This window comes from Helianthus annuus, chromosome 1 (assembly GCF_002127325.2).
Source record: "Helianthus annuus cultivar XRQ/B chromosome 1, HanXRQr2.0-SUNRISE, whole genome shotgun sequence".
Lineage (NCBI taxonomy): Eukaryota > Viridiplantae > Streptophyta > Magnoliopsida > Asterales > Asteraceae > Helianthus > Helianthus annuus.
The window spans coordinates 142,271,622-142,284,923 of record NC_035433.2 but is presented as its reverse complement, the minus strand read 5'-3'; positions in this window follow the sequence as shown (position 1 = coordinate 142,284,923).

Genomic DNA, 13,302 nt, shown 5'->3' with positions numbered 1-13,302 from the left:
ATGTTGTCCAAGTCAAACTAGGAGGATAGTTGACTTGGTCAACTTACAGACTGACTTTGGACATCGTTTACATACAGACCGAATACAGACAAAGTACAGACACAAGTGCACCAACAAACTCCCCCTTGGCTGTAGCTTTGTCTTTATCTTCTATAGTTGCAGACTCGTCTTGAACTTCGACGGTCTTTGGTCTTTGAGTTACCAAAACTCTGATGTCCTTTCAAGTCTTCAATGTCGGAGGATCTTCAAAGTCTTCATGTCTTGAAAGCAGAGAGTGTATCAACAAACTACCCGTATCATGTAGGAAGTGTGTTGACAAACTCCCCCTTAACATAAGCTCCCCCTTGAGTTATGCTCGTGAATGGACTTTAACTTTATGAAGTGAGATCCTTGTGGTGTTGAGGATGGTCAGCGGCTACTCGATCATCTTCATCAGTTGAGTGCCTTCTCGTCGTGTCTTCATTCCAAAGCTTGTCATCAACCATGTTCTCCTAGCCTTTAGAATCTGCACATGCAAGAAATCTAAACGCGTAATGAGAACAACTGCCTGGAATAGTATAAACAAAAGACACACGAATGACCATGTCATAATCAAACACCGTCCGACAGTTTGAAAGTTTAATAAATTTTGTCAATTTAAGTCTTTAACTTTCAAAACTTGCAAATTTCGACCGTTTATGAAGATTTAGTCAGTTCAGTTTTCGTTCAGGTTTCAGGTAACGAAGACTCGAGCTCCAACATCGTACGATCGAAAATAAAGCAGAAATAAAATCTGTTTGGCTTTTATAAAGTTTATATTAAAACACACCTAAAATCTTTTTGGTATTTTTGAAAGTAAAAGACAACAATTTAAAATCCTTTGAGTGTTATCAAACGACATCACCGCTAATGTCGTGCTGATATGCACCAAACGACGAAACTGTTTAAAAAGAAAACAATAAAGGTTAAGCAGTAAATAAATAAATATATACAAACGTTCTTTTTGCGAGTTTCGAGGGTAAGAGAATCATATCAGTGTACGGTCATGCCAAAACACTCTTGTTGATCAGTTAGTTAACATTAAGATAAGCATCCTATAACAATTATCGGTATTGTTGTCCACTTAAGCTCAACTTATCAGATGTAATCATGTTTAGAGGATACGTTAATGTATGATTTATACTTACCGACCGGTGTTCATCCACATCACGACACATTCCCGTATCAAGGTATGCACGAGAGTTCATCTTACCGGTGAGTATACCGATTATCATCTGTTTGACCGTATAAAATGTGAGATACTCACTTATTTTGATTTGAAAACAAGTCCTTTGTGATATAATCACTTATTGATGAGGAACTTGATTTTCGTATGCATGAGGGCACAGGTGCAAGTCCGTGAACAGGTCAGTACTTCCGTACAGCAGAGAGACGAACTTGGCACCCGGATAAATGTGATATTTTATCACTTATTTGATTTGGACATGTGATTGTTTATCACTTATTGAGGTCGAATGCAGTATGTAATATGTACACGTATGTATAGTATCATGGAAGATCTAGACTTGCGTCCCCGTTATTTTTCGGTAAAAGATACAACCATGATACCCAGATGATAAGCAGCATAAAGACCGAATATCTCAGAACCTCGGCAATCTATCAAACGAAATTTCGGTACTAAGACCATATGCCAATGAATGGTTCCCACCTGGTCTTCAGTCGATTAAGATTTATATCACCCTGCACACTTTAAAATGATTGTGAGCCTACCGATACATCTTATATAGAGCTGCTTATCGTTTTGCATTTAAGGTTTAAAGAGGTTTGGATAGACCACTGATGTACTATCATTTTCTCTTTTGCTCGCCAGGAAACTCATTTTTGTTTTTCTATTGTTTTTGTGATTTTGAAATTTTTCGATGTTTTTGTATTTTCCGATTTTTGGATATACTCCCCCTAAAATCAATAAACTAAGATAAATTTAAAAACACACAAAGATATTTACAAAAATGATTTTCCGATGTTGGTTTACTCTTGCTTGACCTTAATGCCATTTACCAATAATAAGAAGTCAAATCTAGATTTGTCAAAAGCTTTGGTAAATAAGTCGGCACGTTGGTCATCGGTGTGGACCTTAACAACATCGATTAGCCTTTTCTCAAAGCAATCACGTATGAAGTGATATTTGATTTCGATGTGTTTGGTCTTTGAATGCTGCACAGGATTTTTAGTGATATCTAAAGCAGCAGAATTATCAACGTATATAGGAGTAGTTAGGAATTCAAAACCGTAGTCCCGCAATTGTTGTTGGATCCAGAGAACTTGTGAGCAACAACTTGAGGCAGCAATGTATTCAGCTTCGCATGTTGATGTAGCGACACACGTTTGCTTCTTGCACTGCCAAGTGACTAGGCGATTTCCTAAAAACTGACATCCAGCCGTTGTGGATTTGCCGTCGATTTTACATCCGCCAAAATCAGAATCACTGAATGCGACCAAGTCAAAGTTATTATCCCTAGGATACCACAGACCGGTGTCGGGGTAAGCCTTCAAATAACGAAAAATCCTTTTGACAGCAGCAAGATGTGAGGCCTTCGGGTTGACTTGATATCTGGCAAGCAGGCACGTTGGGTACATTATATCTGGCCTTGATGCTGTGAGGTACATAAGGGATCCGATCATCGCGCGATAGTATGAAGGGCTAACTGGTTCACCCTTCAAGTCAGGAGTTATTCCGTGATTAGTTGGCAATGGGGTTCCAATGGGCGTTGCATCGGACATCTGGAACCGGCTCAAGATGTCTCCAACATATTTAGTCTGATGGATGAATATCCCAGACTCCGTTTGTTGCACTTGTAGGCCCAAAAAGAAATTCATTTCCCCCATAGCACTCATCTCGAACTTATCCTGCATGATGCGCTCGAAATTCCTACACAAAACATCATTAGTAGAACCAAAAATAATGTCATCAACATATACCTGTACCAGAAGAAGATCTCCATCTTGTTCTTTGATGAAGAGAGTACAATCGATAAGACCTCTTCGAAAACCGTTCTCCAGCAGATATGTAGATAAGGTTGCATACCAAGCTCGTGGCGCTTGATGAAGACCATAGAGAGCTTTGTTGAGCAACCAAACCCGATCGGGATGAACAGGATCTTCAAAACCTGGAGGCTGTTCGACATATACCTCTTCTTCAACCACACCATGTAAAAATGCACTTTTGACGTCCATCTGGTAAACCTTGAATCCTTTGAATGAGGCATAAGCCAGAAAGATCCGAATAGCTTCCAGACGTGCAACAGGTGCATAGACTTCGTTATAGTCGATCCCTTCTATCTGACGAAAACCTTGAACGACTAAACGAGCTTTATTCCGAATAACCACTCCACGGTCGTCTTTCTTGCATTTGAAAACCCATCGAGTGCCAATCTTCTTGTAGTTCTCAGGTTTTTCAACAAGCTTCCAAACACCCAGCTTGTGAAATTGCTGTAATTCTTCCTGCATGGCTTCAACCCAGGCACTGTCTTTCAAAGCGTCTTTCCACAACTTTGGTTCTTCTTGTGACACATAACACGCGAAGGACCAGTCATTTTGTTGGCCAGATTCTCTTATAGCTGAATACAAACCAGCATTCCGGTTGTTTCTCAGCTGATTACGCGTCTGCACACCGCGATGGACATCTCCTATGATATTCTGCTGGGGATGGGTATCGTGAATCCGCATTTCAGGATTATCTGGCACACGAGCATTGATACCCAAATTGTTCAGATTAAGATCAACAACCAACTCCACACCAGGAATGTGGTTAGAAGTGGATGCATTCCCTTCAGCAGTATCGATATTCTGCGTATGAGGTGTATCACCAGAGGCACCTTGAACAGGAGCAGCTGGAGCTGAAGATCCTTCGGCTGCATCATGATATTCATCATCTTCAGAAGAGTCATTATAGTCAGCAGCATCTTCATAAACCTCATTTTGAACCATATTGTTGACAGACGTAGAAGCTTGAGGGTCAACAACAATAGGTCTAACCAATGGCGAGACAGCAGCGTTGTCACTTTCCAACAACATCCGAGCTGCTGCTGATTCTTCGTCAAAGGTTGGCAGATTAAAGGAGTCAAATAGCCCATCATAATCGAACATCCACGGATCACCCGGAGCCCTAACAGGACTCGTGTACCTTTGAACCCTAACTTCGCTCCATAGCTCAATCTTCTTGGTAGCTAGATTCCAAACACGAAAATTCGGAGTAGCATATCCAAGGAAGAAACCCTCGATAGCTCTTGCACCAAACTTTCCATCCGGTTCAATCATAGTACAAGGAGCACCAAACGGTTCAAGGTAAGAAAGATCCGGTTTCCTTTTCTGAAGGAGTTCGAAGCAAGTCTTGCCATGTCTCTTTACTGTAAGAACTCTGTTCAACGTGTAGCAAGCAGCCGATACAGCCTCTCCCCAGAATTGAATAGGGAGTTCCGACTCTACTAACATTGTTCTTGCAGTTTCTATAATCGTCCGATTCTTCCTCTCAGCGACACCATTTTGTTGTGGAGTATAACGAGAACTGTACTCATGAAGAATGCCTTTAGAAGTACAAAACTCATCCATAACTTGATTCTTGAATTCAGTTCCATTGTCGCTTCGGATCCTTTTCACTTTCAACGTATAGAGATTCTCCAACATTGTAAGAAGATCCTTGAGGATGCCAGGAGTTTCACTCTTGTGTGCCATAAAAGATACCCAAGAAAATCTAGAGTAGTCATCAGTAACTACTAAACAATAAGCATCACCAAACGTTGTCTTGTGCTTCATAGGTCCAAAAAGGTCCATATGAAGACGTTCGAGAGGCATGCTAACAGTGTTGATTTTCTTCAAAGGGTGAGACTTCTTCGTTTGCTTCCCCTTTTGGCACGAGACACAGATATCTTGTAGATGAAAACTTCTTACAGGCACACCATTCACAAGATTATTCTTCACCAAATGGTTCATCTTTCTCAAGTGAATGTGTCCCATTCTTCTGTGCCAAGATATAGACTCCTTTTCTGTGGCTTTTGAGACAAAACAAGTAACTTGTGCAGAGGTTGTAATCGCCTGGCTCATGTCGAGAATATAAAGATCATTAACTCTCGGAGCCGATAAGAGAATCCATTCTTGTGGAATTTTGAATCCAGGTTTCAGCACATAGCAGCCAGCATCATCAAAGATTACTGAGAACTTTTTATCGCAGATTTGCGACACACTGAGAAGATTGTGATCAATTTGCTTCACATAATTGATCTTGTCAAAGCACACGATGCCATTGGAGATACTTCCTTCTCCAGTGATGTACCCGCCTTTATCACCCGCAAAAGCAACATACCCTCCTCTGATATTTCTCACGTCATACAGGAGCCGTAAGTCGCCAGTCATGTGCCTGGATGCTCCACTATCAACAATCCAATGACTATTAATAGTTCCTCCTAGAACATCCTGCACATGTCAAATAAACACATCAGTTGAGAATGGGGACCCAAGCCTTAGTGGTCTTGGGTCGTCCCTTGGCATCACGATACGTAAGCTCTATCTCTTGATGGTTTTCAAGAACAACTGCTCCCCCTGAACTGTCACCCGACTTAGGTAACCAAGTTTGTCTGTGACTACCAGTTTTTGAAGATTCTGGTTTTATATGTTGTGACACACTTGGTTCCTTTAGTACTGTTTTAACTTCAGATTTTACAGCTTTTTCAACAGTTTTTATGTTCTTGCGTCGTTGTTTAGTTTCTTGTTCTTTTACAGTTCGTTTATCTTGTTTAGGTGAAACTGATCGACGTTGAGGGTGAACTGTTTCAGGTGGAGTTTTCCCAACAAATTTCTTCTTTGGAGCATTTGGGCAATTTCTGATAATGTGCCCAATTTCTCCACATTTGAAACAAGTTCTCCTTTCAACAGACTTAGGAGAACTTGATTGACTACCAGATGTTGAACCTGTAGAACCTGAGGTACTTGCTCTTTCATCACACCCGTTTGTGTGTTGGGTGTAATTGTTATCACTGTTACGTTTCAAAATTTTGACTTGTTGTACGAAATCAGTGTTTGATTTGTTTTCAAAAGTCTCAATTTTATCTGTACCTCTTGATGCTACAAATTTTACATTTTTTCTTTCTTCGTGTAACGAGCTCCTTTTGATTCAACCTTAGCCTTTGGCTTTGGAGCTCGTTGTTGTTGTTTACCCTTAGAAGCAGTCGGTTGTTGAGTGGTTGGAGATTTTTGATTGCCAAACTGTTTCCTAATCTCAGCCTTAGGAATTGGATCACATTGTGTTACCACAATTCCCGGCAGTGTTTTTCCCAAAAATTTGTTTGTATTGTCTTCAAAGACTTTGTCAATCAAAGATTTATTTACATTTTTAATTGGAAAAACATGATCTGAGTAGATTTTATTATCTCCAACCAAAGTGTACAACACATTACTGCTTTTAACAGTAGACACACTTGTCTTATCAACCTTGACTGGATCAATCACTTGCTTCTCAACAGATGAAGCCTCAGGAGTATCAGGATCACAAAGGATGTGATTCTCTCGTGGAATATCTACTCCTTTCATCTTGCTAAGTGATTTATCCTGATCACTTACAGCCACTTCTGATTCATCATCCGATGTCTCATAGTCCTCGATAATTGGAGGACTTTGTTTCATGGATGGTGAAGTTTCTTGTTCCTTAGGGGCTGTGTTTGAAGAACTGTCCGATTTGAACCCTAGGCCAGTAGAAAATTCCTCAAAGTTCAAAGGCACACTGGGTTCATACCGAGGCATTTCCTCTTCATCGGGCATCTTGGTATAGTTGTCCATCAAAGGGGGTGGACACGCCTTATACCCTACACCTTTCACGTTACCTTTCAGTTGTTGAACGTCTATGATGTGATCAAGCACAAATCGGGAGTTAGAATAACTATCCAATTTCTGTTTGATCGCATCATGCTTGCATTGGGCAATGGCTAATTGCTTCTTAGTTTCTTCCACAAGGTTAATGTATTCATTTATACTTACTTGTTTGTGGTAAACTACTTTGTTAACCTCGGACACATTTTTCTTTAATGTTTCTATTACAGATTTAAATTCTTTTTCATTCCGGGTTAAAGCCATGTTTGCCTCTTGGCATTTTGACAGTTCAATAACCAAATTCTGATTATGACTATGAAGCTTTTCTGATTCAAGCTTCATCTCTGCACATGATTTACAAATACTAGGAGCAGGAGGTTCAGAAGTTACCTGACTAGTAGAGGCTGAACCGTTTGCCATAAAGGCAGTTTGAAAAGAAAAAGCTCCATCTTCAGAGAATAGCTTTTCCACTTCCGTTGATGTAGCAGCAGCCTTCCTAATCAGAATTGATTTCTGACATTTAAGCTCATCAGCTTCATTCAGTAGCTCCTGTATATCATCGTCTCCTTCCTCATTCACATCAGGCTCTGAGTGATTATCCCCAGAAACGGAGCCTTCTTCATCCGAACTGCCCGAATAACCAGAACTGTCATCGCTCCCAGAAGATTCTTCTTTATGAACCTGCTCGATGACCTTAGCATACAATGCAGTTCCACTTCCTTGATCACCTTCACCAAACTGCATTGACCAGTCACATCCTTCATCAGCTTGAACAGCCAAAGCCCGATTGTGATTGGTAGCTCCAGGCTGTCCCTGATTGTTATTCACTGCCACCATCCTCCGTTCACGGTTTTCTTGTTGGGCATTCACATTAGTCTGGTTTCTGAACGGGTTGTGATTGCCGTGTTTTGTTGGTCGAGTGCACTCACGTTTAAAGTGCCCTTTCTCGCCACAGTTAAAGCACGTGACGGCATTAATATCAAACCCATACTTCGTGTTTTTCTTTCCTTCCAACGAAGTTCTTCCAGTTCGCGCCATGAAATCTTTTGCCCTTCTAACCGCACTAGCAAAAGCCCATTTAATATCCATCAACTCCATTTCTTCCTTGTCGATCTGATCATAATCTTCATTGGTCATGTTGATGTTTCCAAGCTGACCAGCTACCAAACCACAGTAAGCACTGACCATGGTGTTGATAATTTCCATATGTTCCTTAGCAACTTCAATGCTAAGGTGTGAAAGATTTGAGTTGTCGACTCGGATTGTGTGATGACTTTGGGGTTGAGGTTGAGGATTGCTTGTATAGTGAGCTTGCTGTTGTTGTTGTTGTTGAGGTTGTGGTTGTGGCTGTGTTGGAACAGGAATGTAAGACCTCGGATCGAATTGAGGTTGTGGTGGAGCAGCTGTTGATTGAGGAAATGGAAAGGAACTCGTATTGGACACAAAAGCAGTTTGAAGCTTCGGTTGCTGAACAGAACTAGAACTAGCTGAAGGACCAAAACCAGGCAAATACATTTCTGTATTCTGAGGAGCTGGAGCACGCCTTGCTTTCCTAATTTCTTCATCATTTTTATGTTCCAGCTTCTGAATGAACTCATAGATGTTAATCTCATCTAGAGCTTTAGTATGCTTCAACAACTCAATAAACGAACTCCACTTTGGGGGTAGGGCGTCAGCAAACCTATTCACCATGTCTTGTTGAGTAGCTGCCACCCCATAAGCACACATTTCACTAATCAAATGATAGAAACGTGTGGTCATATCATTCAGAGTCTCGTTTTCCAAAAACTGAAAAGATTCAAATTCTTTCTTCAACAAATCATGCCTAGACTTTCGAGCAGCTGCATTGCCTTCTCCTCTAGCAACTAAGGCATCCCACAATGCTTTCGTGGTCTTGCAATATGAAAACTGATGGTAGATGTCTTTGTTGAGTGCTTGAGTAAGTATTGCATAGGCCTTTTTCTCCAATTCATAAGCCTTCTTGTCATTTTCAAGCATGTTGGCGTAACCTTCTGAAGTGGATGCTCTACTTTCAAGACTTTCATTGAATGCATTGACAAAACACATCCAAAGGTCGGTGCTTTGTCCTTGAACATATGTGTGAAAGCGGCCTTTCCATGACGGAAAATCGTTCATGTGGTTCAGCTTTGGTGGACGATTGTTACTGCCTGTTTCACTCTCACTAATCAGAAGATTTTGAAGACTTTGACTTTGATTGGATACCAAAGCCCATTGACATGAACTTATTGACTGTTGTTGTTTAGGTATTGCACTCGTCATATATTCAGCCATCGACATCTGTTTTAGATCTGGTTGTGGATCCGTACTCCAATCCCAAGGACTTGTGCAACTCATTTTGATCAAAAATTAACAAATAACCTACACACCACAAACTGTTAACAACAAACAGACAACAATTGAAAGATACAATCTGATCGAAAGATCAAGACTTGTTCGAAGGATCAACAGTGATCGAAAGATTACTGTTGAGTTTCGAGCAAAGTCTTCGAAAGATTCTCAATGAAAGATCCTTATCTTTCGACTGATTATCACGAAAGATTCACAGTTCGAAAGATCTATATCTTTCGAATACTGATCTCGAAAGATTCACAATGAAAGATCCTTATCTTTCGAGATGTATCCTTATCTTTCGGACAACCAATCTTTCGAAAAGATTCCAACAACGAAGGATACTTCTCAGACTTCGAAAGACTACTCGAAGGATGCTAATCTTTCGAGCTGTCTCTAATCGAAAGATGATCTTTCGAAATCGAAAGATATCCTTCGAAAGCTTACTGACACACTGACACGAAAGGACAGGTTGGTGAGAAAGGTGACAGGTAGGTGAAGTTGCTTTCGGCAGAAAGTATGTTCTGCACACAAATCTTCACCAACTTTTTGACTTTCAAAAAGTTTGCCAAAACAAGCAACCTTATCCCCAAGTCCAGTCACCGGAAAGATGATCGGAACACGGCCGGAAAAATCAAAGTTTCACAAAAACGATTTTTATGTTACCCAAACCGACCCCGAACACTCCCGAAGGTTTAGAAGCCGTTTTTCAGTTTAGAAAAGCAAGAAAAACCACCAAAACGGGTGCTAAACCTAGTGTCCAAACACACCAAAGAACTTGAACAAACCGGTTTTAAACAAGGTAAAGAGCGAGGCTCTGATACCACTTGTAGGTCCCTTTTCTCGGAGGATCGAGAACAAACCTAAACCTTGTTATACTAACCCACTAGCGAGTGCGGAATCCAAGCTAGTAGGCAAACCGGGATGAAGCAAGAACAAACACAAGAACACACAAAGTTCACCGATTAACACCACTGTATTAATACGTATGAAGGTTTACGGTTACAAGCACAAGGTTTACAATCTGTTTGCAAACTCTCTAAAGTGTGTGTATGTGTGTGTTTTCCAGCAGAGTTTCTCTAACTCTCTATGTGTGCATCTATCTAACACTAACACACTGCATGGGTATTTATACCCATACATAGCAGTTCTGGTCGAAGGACTCGATAGATGGTCCGAAGGATCATCTATCGATAACAGGGAGCTCGAACGATCAGCATGGACATCGAAGGATCATCCTTCGATGTCTAATGGTTGAACTATGGTCGAACCATATCTTTCGAGCACCTCGAAGGATCAGTTGTATCCTTCGAGGCTATCCTTCGATCCAGACAACATCATGTTGTCCAAGTCAAACTAGGAGGATAGTTGACTTGGTCAACTTACAGACTGACTTTGGACATCGTTTACATACAGACCGAATACAGACAAAGTACAGACACAAGTGCACCAACAGATAACCGATAAACCAACCCCTCACTCCACTAACTACAGGGTAGTTTACAACTCAAGATATGCTTAGACGGGCCATGAACAAATGGTATAAAATATTGACCTCATCCCGATCCTGATACCGATAATCCTGATCCTGACATGTTTCGGTATTGGAAATGGTATCCACATTTTGGTTTTTTCGGTATCGGTACGGTGTGGTATCGGTAAAATACCGTCTTTTTCCCTCAAAATACTGATATCGTACCGAACCGACATGTTTCGGTATTGGTATCATGTATTCATGAAATTTCGGGATGGGGATTATCGGTGTCGGGCTGGGATCGGGACGGGATCGGTATTCGCTCATCCCCACTTTAGTTTTGTGTTCACTTAATGTGTGAGTTTGTAATTGTTTATTTTGACCTGCTTTTAAGTTTTTGACTTCTTAAAATTTAATATGTCATTTTTGTAGTGTTTGGATAACGTTTTTGCAAAATATGTTTCACTGGGTTTAAAATAAAAAAAAAGTTCGATTGTTGTACTATTTTCAAATAGGAGATGGAAAAGAGGAAAAGGAGAAGCAAACCGAAAAACCATGAATATACATTGTCTTTGTCTGTTACCTTAGCGTAACCCGTCCAACGGACGGGTATTAAACTAGTTGATTTGGATCTCCATCTATGTGCATGGAATATTCTTCATTTCTTGTCTTTGACCTTCACTTTGTATGTTGATAAATTTTTTTATTTTTGTGCAAATGAAAGATCGTTTGACTTGTATGCCCAAGAAATTACATATAACAATCTTGTTTTTGGCATATGATGTTAATAATTAGATGATTAAGCGTGTGAAATGCATGTAATTAGATTATTAAGTGTGTGAAATGCATGTAAAACTTAAGTATATGTGTTGTATTTTGTTTATTATGATTATCCGATTTAACTAGGGTTAAGGATGTCAGAGGTTGGTTAGGTAATTTCTTCTTTGTCAGAGTAAACCACAAAATCCCATTAGATCAAATAATGCTCCCATCGCCTCAAAGCTTGAACCACGACATAGATTTCCTAGTCATAAGTTGAATTTTTCATTGTGGTTGGCAACTAGTTTGCATTCTTGAATCAAAACTACTCTAATATCTACCCCACATGCATCACATTCTAGTTCGAAGATTTTGTCAATGTCAAGGAGGGCTAGAACTAGGGCTGTAGTCAATTTTTCTTTGACCAGCTTAAAGATTCATTTGGCCTCCTCGATCTATTTAAACTATCCTTTCTTCAAGTAATCAGTGATTGGGGATTCAATACTACTAAAGTTGCATGTGAATCTTCTGTAATAGTGGCAAGACCATGAAATATGCGAACTTCAGTATTGGATTTTGGAGAGAGCCAATCTAGAACTGCTTTGATTTTCTCATCATACACATGTATTCCTTTATCACTTACAACATACCCAAGAAAGTTTATCCTCTTAATTAAAAAACTACATTTCTTTAAGTTAGTATATAGTCCCATTTTCATGAAGGGTAGACAAAATGGGACGTAAATGAACAAGATACTCCTTCACTATACGACTATAAACCAATATGCCATCGAAGTACATGACGACAAACTTGCCCGTATAAGTTCGGAGTACTTGTCTCATCAGCCTCATGAAAGTACTCAAAAGCGTTTGAAAGATCGAATGGCATGACTAACCATTCATAAAACCCGTCCTTCCTTGTGAAATTTGTCTTTCACTCATCCCATGGCTTAAAATGAATCTAGTGATAGCCACTCCGAAGGTCTATCTTGGAAAACAGCTTGGCACCCGATAAGTTATCCAGTAGATTATCAAGAGCAAAGATTGGAAACATATACCTCAATGTGATCTTGTTGATGGTTCAACTATCTATGCACATCCTCCAGCTTCCATATTTTTAGGTGTGAGGAGAGTAAGAATAGCACAAGGATTGATGTTCTCCAGGATGTGTCCCTTCTTCAACAGTTCCTCCACCTTCTCCTTCATCACTTCACATTCATTGGAACTCATACGATAGTAAGGAAGATTGGGAATGCTTGCACCCGAGATCAAGTCAATCTGGTGTGTTGGATGCTCCTTAAAGGAGGCAAATTATCATGGGTTTATTTAGACATGCTTGCGGATCCGATGACAAAAGGTCTCACACCTAAAGTTTACAAAGAACGTGTTCGGAATATAGGATTTACTAAAGACCTTATTTAGAATATTGTACGAGCTTATGTTTTATGTTAATGAAATTTCCTCAGTTTGATTTTGTATGTCTCTAAGAATATGTTCAACCGGTATAATGGCATATAGACAAATAAAGTTACAAATCAAACAAACGGCTTATGCGTATTTTGATCATAACTATTAGGTTCTAAATTAAGGTTGTAGTATGACTAATGGGGGTCCTGAGTTGCATAATGATTCAACACCTGTATTTCTCTGCTACAGTTCTTGGTTTAGAGCTAAAATGAGTGTTAACTCCTGGTCAAGCTTATCTAATACTCATAGTAAATGATTAGTTGGCTAAGTAGGAGAATGTAAGATTAAATATAGAGTTAAATGTCATTTTAGTCCCTGTGGTTTGGTCCATTTTCCAGTTTAGTCCAAAGGTTTCATTTTCCTCTTTGGGTCCAAAAAGGTTTCACCGTTGTCATTTTATTCCACTTGGTTAACTTC